The sequence below is a fragment of the Aquarana catesbeiana genome, linkage group LG04 (assembly GCF_042186555.1).
Source record: "Aquarana catesbeiana isolate 2022-GZ linkage group LG04, ASM4218655v1, whole genome shotgun sequence".
In the NCBI taxonomy this organism is placed as follows: domain Eukaryota; kingdom Metazoa; phylum Chordata; class Amphibia; order Anura; family Ranidae; genus Aquarana; species Aquarana catesbeiana.
In genome coordinates, this window is record NC_133327.1 from 3,450,498 (window position 1) to 3,461,515 (window position 11,018).

The following is an 11,018-nucleotide window of genomic DNA, read 5'->3' on the forward strand; positions in this document are numbered from 1 at the left end:
TCAATACGACCGGCATGCCTCCTTGGTTCTGGAGAGGGATTATGGAAAATATCACTCGAATGATCCTTACCAGAACTGTAAGCAAGGCATAGCAGTTAAGACGGTCATAGGCCTGAGGGATAGTACGGGTTCCCTGGTTAAGTCCAGATCAGGGATCCTGGAGATCTTCAGATCATATTACGCAAACCTTCTGGGAAGAAAGGACCTTTGTCGGGACAGGATGGAAAGCTTTCTGGATTCTACTCCAGGATTGGGAAATTGTACATTGCCTTTGATGGATTTGACAGAACCAATTTCAGTGGATGAGGTAGTTCATGCTATAGAGAAGCTGGCTACCAACAAATCGCCTGGGCCAGATGGGTTGACAGCTGAATTTTACAAGTGTTTTAAGTCCATTCTGGCTACATTTTTAGCAGAGGTTTATAACCGCTGTCTAGAAGAGGGTTCGCTCCCATCCTCCATGAGGCAATCCGCTGTGATTCTTCTGTCAAAAGGTAAAGACCCCTCAATGATTGAGAACTGGCGCCCCATCAGTCTTCTCAATGTTGATAGAAAGATCCTGGTGAAGATTCTTTTATGGTGCTTGTCGTCAGTGGCAGGTGATTTGTTGTCCTGTCATCAGCACAGCTCGGTCCAAGGTAGAAGTACCTTTTCAGTGGTTTTAGCTGTCCGGGAGGCTTTGGAACGATGCAGGGCTGCTGGATGGAGAAAGTACTTGCTGGCATTGGATCAGGCGAAGGCTTTTGATAGAGTCAATCACAAGTACCTGTATTTGCTACTTGGTAGATACGGCCTGCAGGGGAGGTTTATAGATTGGCTGAAGACATTATATAGAGGGGCTGAGAGCTTCCCACTGGTTAATGGTTGGGTTGGACAGCCTTTTGAGGTTGGCTCTGGTGTGCGCCAGGGATGTCCTCTTAGCCCCCTGTTATATGTATTCAAAATCCAGTCCTTCATAAGAAGGCTAGAGAGTGGATCTTTGTGCGGGGTGCCTTTGGGCATTGCTGGTGTGCTGCCTTTGAAGGTTGTGGCCTATGCCGATGATGTGTCTGTTATTGTCTCTGGGATGGAGGAGGCGCAGGAAGTGGTCTCTATAGTAGAGCAGTACACAGAGGCTTCTGGTTCTAAAGTCAACCATGAAAAGAGTGAAGTTTTCTGGATAGGTGAGGAGGGTGAAAGCTTCAAACTTCCGGATGCCTTCCCAGAGCCCCAGCAGGAAATTAAAGTGTTGGGCATCAAATTTGGTCCTGGTGACTATAGTCATAGAAATTGGGAAAGCAGGTTGATGTGTGCCAATGCCAAAGTAGCAAGCTGGAAGAAATGGAAGCTTTCCTTGAGGGAGAGGGTTGACTTGATCAAAACGTACCTGGTCCCAATCTTTTTATATGTCAGCTTCGTCTATATCTTGCCAGCATCTCTCTATGCAAGGGTGTACAGCTGTTTTTTTTCAACTGTTATGGGGAAATAGGCTGAACCTGATCAAACGCAATGTAACTTGCCTGTCTAGGTGAGAGGGTGGCCTAGGAATGGTCAACCCAATAGTTTTCTTTTCTCTGCTCTTTTTAAAGGACAATCTTGGTAACATGCTAGCAGAGAACCTGCCGGGATGGGTGGGCATTTTTCAATCTTATTTTAGGCCTTTTCTGCGATGCTGGGAAGATGGCGGGCCAGTGAAAAGTCTGAGAGTCAGACATGGCAATGGCTGGCTTATGTTGCCCCGTGTCTGAAAATACTTCAGGCAGTGGCAGGTGACAGTGGAGGATATCAAGTTCCTTCCCAGGAAGCTTCTGGAGAAGAGGATTTTGAGCTCTGCTTTCAGTGTGTCAATGGCCTTAAGGGATTGCCCAGGCTCTGTAATGAGGGAGGGGTTGCGTTTAATCAATTTAGAAAGAATCCCCGTGAAGTTTAGGGATCAAGCCTGGCTGGCTTTCCATGGAAGGCTCTATGTCTTGAAGCATCACCCTGTGGATGATCGGGATTGTCCTAGAGCGGAGTGTGTTGGTAAAGTGGAGTCTATGGACCACTTTTTGCTGCAGTGTCCTTTTTAACATAGAGGTGTATAAAAGGGTGGGGAGGGCTCTAGGCATCCCCTTTTTCTATCGCATGAGTTATGCGGAGTGGGTGTAAGGGGCATTCCCGACTCACTGGGATTTTGATTTGGATACACTGTTTTTAGTTAGTATAGTTTGTTACTTCACATGGAATGCACGGTGCCAGATTACCCTGCGGAAAAAAGTCCTCTCTGTTGAGGTGGTGGTGCACGATATTCTGGGTGAGGTTGGGAAAATTCGGGGTCTTGAGAAGGGCAGGGAGCCTCGGACAGTCTGGAAAAGGGCGTGGAGGAATATCAGACCTGCCTTTGATGAACTGCCCAGCTCTGGGTGAGGAGCTCTTTTATTTTTCTGTTTTTTTTTTCACTCCCTTAGCTTTTGTTGGTTAGTATCTTCTTTTTGAAGAAGGGCTGCATGCATAATGGGTGCGGGTTTGTTTCTTGACCTCACAGTTTTGATGTCTGCTGTAGTGGTGTGAGTTGTAGTGAGATTATCCCCAATAATGACCTGTTCATAATGAGTTTTGTTTTTGCTGTAAATTCATTTTTTGTTTGAGAGCAGATTTTCTATATTTATTTTCATTCATGTAAATATGTATATATTTATGTATATTATATATAGTGATTTTATGCTTTTTGATTGCAAGACTTTTAATAAAGAAGAATTGGGAAGAATGTCTCTTATAAAAGAAAGAGGCTTCCACCGTGTCAGAGAAGAGAGTATGGTGGTCCCCTCCCTGATACAAAGACCAAGAAAAGTACCCTTGGGACTTTGAAAGATCACCAACTCAATGAAGGTACAAAAGTTTATTTGCATAAATATTAAAAGTACAAACAATTGACTAATTGTAAAAAGACGTATGGCGTCTACAAATGCATACAAGCAACAAAAAACAAAAAAAAGATTATACAATGACACTGATAATCTCCGAATACACGACGCGTTTCCGGGTTTTTACACCTTCATCAGGGTTACAGGATGGAGAATGGTCACTTCTATTAAACACAAAAATAGAAAAAAACACATATTAGAGAAAACTGCAGTCAAAGGCATAGACAATGGGTCTCATTACTTAAAAAACATATATTGACAGACCAATATTAGATGCCCCACATACCCATTGGAGCGATTCCATATCAGGAGCTTGAAAAGTTATATGTTAAGATGGGCACAAAGCGCCGTTCTGAGTACGTGGTTGGCTTGAAAAAAACAGTTCCTACATTGGTGGAATCACAGGTAAGTGACGGTGATTAAATATCGGCCGTACACCTGGTGACAAAGAGAAAAAGAAAGTAGCATAACTATATGGATGACCAACCCCGCCATTGAATGCCTACAAAGAGAGATGGAAAAAAGGGCAACCGATAACATCCCAAATAGGAGTGTATACTACAAATAATATAATACAAATGTGAGTTTAAGAAGTTATAATTACCAATCGGTGGTTGTAAAGGACAAAAAAAAGGGGGTGGGGGGGCAGACCAGAGCCTCAAAGAGAGTTACTGGGTTAGCAAATGCTAGCCATGGATCCCTGCCTCCCTACGCCCTGAAACACAAGAGTAAATAAGTGAATAAATAAATAATCAAGGTTGCCCATAGGGAATGGTCAAAAACATATGAGTGGAGCTGGGGATTTGCTTACCTGTAGCACCATGATAAATATATACAGCGTCGCCCCTGTATGACTGTGTCTGTGAGGAACACAGTAGGGGTTTAAATATGGCGCTGGATGCCAGCGCATGCGCCGTGGGGATTAACCCGATGCGCGTGCGCAGTAGAGATCAGTTGACGATGGGCGCACGCACAGAGGATGCCGCTCGCCTCAGTGTGAGGAACAAAGCGTGTGTATCACACGCTGAAGAGCCAACAGGGGGAAAGAGGCGGAGAAAACCGCCGCCCAGACCCACCCTTCTGCCAAGCACAAAGAGTGAGTGGACAAAGTGATAGACAAACCACTCGAACGGCAATGATATATATGGGCCCAAGGGGCGGCCCCTGATGATAGGGAGATACCCTGTTTCCCCGAAAATAAGACCTAGCGTGATTGTCGGTGATGGCTGCAATATAAGCCCTACCCCCCAAAAAAGGCCTTCCCTGTTTCCCCGAAAATAAGCCCTACCCTGAAAATAAGACCTACAAGGACTTTAACTAGGGCTTATTTGGGGGGTAGGGCTTATATTGCAGCCATCACCGACAGTCACGCTAGGTCTTATTTTTGGGGAAACAGGGTAGATGGAATATACTCCACAGAGCAACCCGTCCCAATGCCGCCATCTAGTGAAAAAATAACAATAAGATGTAAAATTTGATTTTAAACCCATACGGAATCACTACAAGGATCTGTGCTCCAGCTCAAAGAAAACAATTCACATATCAAAAAATATAAAAATGTAAATAATTATACAGGAAAATATATGTTGAAAGAAGAATACACAATCTATGTATATGGCAAACTTATTAGCCAAAACACTGCTGAATATTGGTCAAATAATAAAAAGAGCTTGGTTGCAGATGGTGCTGACACAGTGGGGCATGCAAAAAGAAGGGGATAAAAATGAAAAAAAAAATGAAAAAAAAGGCGGTCCAAAAAGGAACAAAGTAAGAAAAATAGGAAAATGTATAACACACGGGCTGAATAGGAACAGGGCTAGAAAAGAAGGAAAAAAGGAAGGGGGGGGGGATGGCCACTCTGCCAACTGTAAGTTTAACCCAGTCCTTCCCAAGTCCCAGAAGTAAACCCTTCTAGGAAAGGCCGGTAGCTAATGCAGTTGTTGAGGCCAGGTGGCACAGTGGCTTGTAAGGCCACTATCCACCTTGTCTCTCTTTGTAGTAGAGTTTTGTCCCAATTACCCCCTCTGGGACTGGGGTGCGCCCGATCCAGTACAAGGAATCTAATTTTGGGGAAAATACCTCCATGCACATCCCAGGCATGTTTCCCCAGTGGTACGTCTGGGTTGCACGAGCGTACACTGTGTACGTGCCTTCTCATCCTTTTGTGCAGTTCCAATTTCGTTTTGCCTACGTAGAAGCATCCGCAGGGGCAGGTAAGAAGATGGACTACCCCATACGTGTGTCAGTTTGCAAAGTGTGAAGGCACAAAACGATGTCCATTGGGTAGTATCACATTTGTGTCAGTATTGATGAACTGGCACTGAGGACATCCCCCACATTTAAAAGTGCCCCGACATTTACAAGGGTGCCCCCTAAATTCCCCAGTATATTCACTGGTGACTAGTATGTCCTTAAGGGACCTCGTCCGTCTATAAATAATTAAGGGCATCTGATATAAACTGATTAAGTGTGGGATCAATCTGCAAGATGTGCCAGTGTTTCTGTAGGATTTTCTTAAAGGTTTTATGTTGCTTGCTAAAGGTGGTGATGATCCTAGTTTGTGTATTTTGTTCAATAGTATTAAGATCTCTTTTTGACTTATCAAATGGTAAGCTATGTCTAGTCTTCTCTCCTTTTGAACGCTTTTTTGAGGCCCGTGGGGGAATAAGAATGTCTCTTACATTGGTGGTCAGTGGGAAGAATGTTCCTTACATTGGTGGTCAGTGAGAAGAATGTTCCTTACATTAGTGATCAGTGGGAAGAATGTGCCATACATTGGTGGTCAGTGGGAAGAATGCTTCTTACATTGGTGGCCAGTGTGAAGAATGTGCCTTACATTGGTGATCAGTGGGAAGAATGCTCCTTACATTGGTGATCAGTGGGAAGAATGCTCCTTACATTGGTGATCAGTGGGAAGAATGTCCCTTACATTGGTGATCAGTGGGAAGAATGTCCCTTACATTGATGATCAGTGGGAAGAATGTCCCTTACATTGGTGATCAGTGGGAAGAATGTTCCTTACATTGGTGATCAGTGGGAAGAATGCCCCCTACATTGGTGGTCAGTGAGAAGAATGCTCCTTACATTGGTGGTCAGTGAAAAGAATGCTCTTTACATTGGTTAGTGGGAAGAATGTTCCTTACATTAGTGGTCAGTAAGAAGAAAGCTCCTTACATTGGTGGCCAGTGGGAAGAATGCCCCTTACATTTGTGGTCACTGTGAAGAATGCCCCTTACATTTGTGGTCACTGGGAAGAATGCCCCTTACATTTGTGGTCACTGGGAAGAATGCCCCTTACATTTGTGGTCACTGGGAAGAATGCCCCTTACATTTGTGGTCACTGGGAAGAATGATCCTGATATTGGTGGTCTGTGGGAAGAATGCTCCTTATACTTGTTGTCATTGGGAAAAATTCCCTCCTTACAGATAGCTAAAAAGATAAATGGTGTCATTGGGAACTTATCTGAGAGGCAGAAATTGCTTATTGCTCAAGGAACCCCTAGCAACCTCTGGTGAACCTTAGGCAGTGGCGGCTTGTGCTCAAATTTTTATTTAGGGGGGTCGCAAACAAACTGAAAAATAATGAAACTCAAATGCAGCCTCACTGTGCCCATCGTATGCAGCCACTGTGCCCATCGTATGCAGCCACTTGTGCCCGTCAAATGAAGCCACTTGTGCCCGTCAAATGAAGCCACTTGTGCCCGTCAAATGAAGCCACTTGTGCCTGTCATATGCAGCCTCACTGTGCCCATCAAACGCAGCCACTTGTACCCATCATATGCAGCCACTGTGCCCACCAATTGCCGCCACTGTGCCCCATTAAACGCTGCCACTGTGCTATAGCAAATGCTGTCAGTGTGCCCCCCGCCAGCCTGCCATCTGAACTTCTACCTATTGGTGCTATGGGGGTGGCAGGAGAGAGGGGGCGGCGCCCGTGCGCCCTTATTGACACACTGCCACTGACCTTAGTGTTCCATGAAACCCTGGTAGAGAAACCCTGCATTAGAATGATTGGGTCTTAGGACAAAGCAGTGGATGTGGCTTTCACCAAACGTTCTCTGGTGGAGATACCATCGGCATCATTTAAAATGCACGCACCTGGAAGATTCCCCCACAGGGAAGGTTTAGTGAAAGTCACATTGACTGTTTTATCAATAGACCCTATCAAGTGCCCACAGCTATGCCCATGAACAGCAATGCAAGACCTGTTTGCGGTAAAACAATTTACGTCATGACTTACTCCTCCACCTCAAGGCTCCCGGTGTTTGCCAGGAAGGTCCGCGGGATTAGCCAGTTTTGACTTCCCCATTGTTGTTGAGCCTCCTGGCCAGGATCCGTGTCCCCTACTCTTCCAGCGCCTCGCCCTTGTGGACATCCAGGTCTATAGCAGAACGTGGATGGTAGCTATAGGTGGAGACTTTGGTGTTGCGGGAGAAAATCTCTAATCGTTCGTCTTGCTTCTTCGCTGGAGCATGTGTGTTGACTTTTTTGTCAGATGGGTCTTTAGAAAGTTGCATTGGGTTGGGGCTGTTGACAAAGACTGGGTTGACCTCACCACTGAGAGAGTTTTCCAACTTCACTGAGATCTGTGGGCTCGGATTGTGGATCCGGTACCTCTTATAGGCATCATCCACTGGATCTGGCTTGTCTAACTTCTTGGGGCTACTCTTTTTGGTATTGCCTTTTCCTATGGGTGGGATATCCACAGATTGGCGGCAGCACCCACAGCAGCAGCACCCACAATACTGCTTACTGAAATTCTGCCCCATCCTGAGCGAAGTGCGGAGATTGCGGAGAGTGTGGAGTGCTCAGATCCCAGCACAGGACTGAAACTACGAGGAAGTCAGTACCGCAGGAATGTAAAGAGAGGGCGGGCGGGTCTACCAGAAGGCTGTGACAACAACGACAAAGACCTGCTTCCTCATTCATACACCTGAGCTGCATCACACCCTGTACACCAATGACAAATCTCATTCCATGTGTGCACAGGACAACTTCTCTTGTCCTGTATGCCGGGTGTAATTCTCAGTATCTGTACTTATTCTATATGTATGGAGATTTTTATTTGTAAAAACAAACAAGATACATAATAACAGACTAACTGACTGAAAATAACATAAATACAACAATTACTGACGTGTTGTCTAGGTCAAAAATTTAGCAGATAAAAAAAGGGCATTAATAGGAAAATAAATGTCATGTTACAATAAGACTCCTTTCCATAAGTCTATACTTCTCCAACATTTCATTATAAGTCAGAATCGGAGTCACTCTGCCGACTACCAGTTTCCATATCAAATTCTGCGGATACAGGATCAGGGGGCGGACGCCTTTTAGTGGGCGGGTCATCCTCTGAGCCAGTCACATACTCTTTTTCCACTCTTTAATTCCTGCTCCAGTTCCTGGGCCTCTAGAGAATAGGAGTCGGCATCCGAATCTGATAACGCTTCATACCTATTGGTGGAAACTGCCGTACCCACTTCTGGTGCCCCTTTCACTTTTTTAGCTGGCTTCTGCACTAATGTCCAGTCACTTTCGGGTTTACGGGTAGACTTATCTTTTTTATTCCTCCTCTTCTGACTAGTGATCTTCACAGAGACAGGAACCGGAACAGATGAAGAGTGCGCAGCCGGCTGCTCCTCAGCCTGCTTCTCCTTAGCCTGCTTAACACTATCCGCCCACCCGGAGGTAGTCTCCTGGACCTCTGGGACCACCTTCTCCCTAAGCAATACAGCTCCATTCATTAAGGCTTCCTCCTCCTAGTTCTGCTGCAGCCAACAATTCATTGTCTGCAGATTCCCCACCCATATTATGGAAGGCCTCCAGAAATGGCCAAGCCTACCACACAGATTGCACTTAACCTTCTCACAGGTAGAACTGATGTGGCCAACCTCCCCACAAAGATTTCACTTCTGGATCATACAAACACTCACCACATGGCCAGATTTATCACATTTAATACATAACCTGGGCTGACCTGCATAGAAGCAAACTCCTCTCTCCCGCCCAATGAAAAAAGAGTTTGGCAGGTGACGGGTAACTTTGTTACTTTGCCTCAACTTAACAAGAACCCTCCAACCACCAGTCCAGATCCCATCACTGTCTTTAGTTTTTATTAACTCAAACCATTTCACAATGTCTTCTAAGCCAAATAAAAATATCTTGGGGGGGCACAGACTCATTCCAGAAAATGATGTTAACATTTGCTGTGTCAGGTTTAGAGATGGTAATAAAGATGAAATTCCTCTTTGTCGCGCAACCCACTGAAACTGGACCAGAATCTAAGTCAGACATGAGCTTAAAGCTGACATCATAATCTTGTCTGTCAGGGAGATTGATGACTGCCAGTATGTCTGCAGGAGCAAACCCCATCTGATGACACAGCAACTCCCTTACTACAAACCTCCTGTTCGGGAGCTCCTCTCTGGAACCCCTATGCTTAAATCTGACCACATTTCTCCTCTTAAAGGCCTGACCAGTATGACTGTTACTAGTGGAAAAAGAAGGGGCCCCACGGCTCCAGGCATTCTGAGGAGGGACATGACCAGATGGACCAGCATTCCCTTGTGGAGCAGGTGGTGGATCCACCAAAGGGGGGAAATCTTGAGAGTTATTCTGAACTGACTCCTCCATCGCTACATTCTCCGAACTCTGACTGCTGATGACCCCATTCAGATATACCAGCATTTATATTAATAACATCAGAATTATCCACCACATCAATATTAGTGACATCATCACTGCATATCATATCATTACTAGCAGCATCATTACTAGTTACCCCAGTGTTACTCCCACCATGAACACCAGTCACCCCAGCATGGCTCCCACCATGAGTATTAGTGGCAGCAGCACTGTTCTCAGAATCCATGTGCTGGGAGTCCACCATGTCACTCCTCTGAGTCTCCTGTACTGTGAATGTCTGCTGGGTTAAACTGATGTTCCCACTACCCTCCAATGCTGGAAGTCCAGCAGGAGAATCTGCTCCAACTTGGTTTTGCTCTTCACTGTCCTCCAGAGGCTGCACAGTCTTCCCTTCAGGAGACACATTTGGTGGCTGCGTGCGTTGGACTGGTTCCCCAGTCTGACTCTGTAGAAGACTCAATCTTTACACTCAATCCTGCCTCAAATCGATCACGATTCCGGTACACCTCTGTCACTGGCCCCAGCTCTTCTAGAACAGCATCAATGTCCTTTGACACACCGGCCAGTTCAATGCCCAGGGAGTTCAGTTTGCTGTCATCTAAAATTTCCTTCCTGGGGTTGGCAGCTTTAAGTCTATAGACAGAGTCAATCTGCTTCTGGATTCTAGCCTTGGCTTTTCGCAGGATCTCCATTCTTTTTACCAGGGAAGGAATTTTATCAGCCAGGTGTAGCGCAGGTTCAGGCTTTAACCCCTTCTGCTTCGCGGCTGCAGGACGCTTAAAATCCTGATCCATTTTGCTGTAGCTTAGAGCGCAATGAACGTTCCTGGCTGCTGCCCACCATTACACACTGTTGTAAGTTCTCTTTAATGGTTTTCTATTCTAATGAAGTTCTGGTGTATTTGCGAGGAGTACTGGGAGAAACCGATGTCTCTGATACGCTCTGTGAGCTGCACTCTGCTGAGCTTGCTGTGGTTTTAATGGCTGACTGCCTTGGATCACGCTTCGAGAACTTGGACTGTACTGGGTGGTATTAGTATGTTGCTGGACTGAATGAATGTAATTCTCAGTATCTGCTCTTATTCTGTATTAATGGGCTCTGCACAGTACCACTTCTCTTGTCCTGTATTAGGGTTGCCACCTCATTCCTTTAAACCTGAACACATATGAATTACACAGATTCTGAGGCCAATTTAATGCAGATAAGGCACCAAGTGAGTTTAATTCCCACCTTAATCAGCCACAGAACTTGTGTAATTATTATGTGTTCAAGTTTAAAGGGATGAGGTGGCAACTCTATGACCTGTTTGCCAGGTGTAACTCTCAGTATCTGCTTTTATTCTGTATTAAAAGGGCTCTGCACAGTACCACTTCTCTTGTTCTGTATTCCAAGTGTAATTCTCAGTATCTGCTCTTATTCTGTATTAGCCACTTAAGGACCAAGCCTCTTTCTGAGATTTGAAGTTAAAAACAGTTTGGTTTTTTTTTGCTA

General features: G+C 45.3%; 1 long non-coding RNA gene across 1 annotated transcript; it reads right to left on the minus strand.

The window, feature by feature from the left end:
• Window positions 1–2,842: 2,842 nt before the first annotated feature.
• On the minus strand, window positions 2,843–7,871 carry LOC141139007 (uncharacterized). The gene is made up of 2 exons (XR_012243699.1): window positions 7,123–7,871; window positions 2,843–3,046 (listed from the first exon to the last, which is right to left on the minus strand). It is a non-coding gene; the product is annotated as an uncharacterized lncRNA (long non-coding RNA).
• Window positions 7,872–11,018: the final 3,147 nt, after the last annotated feature.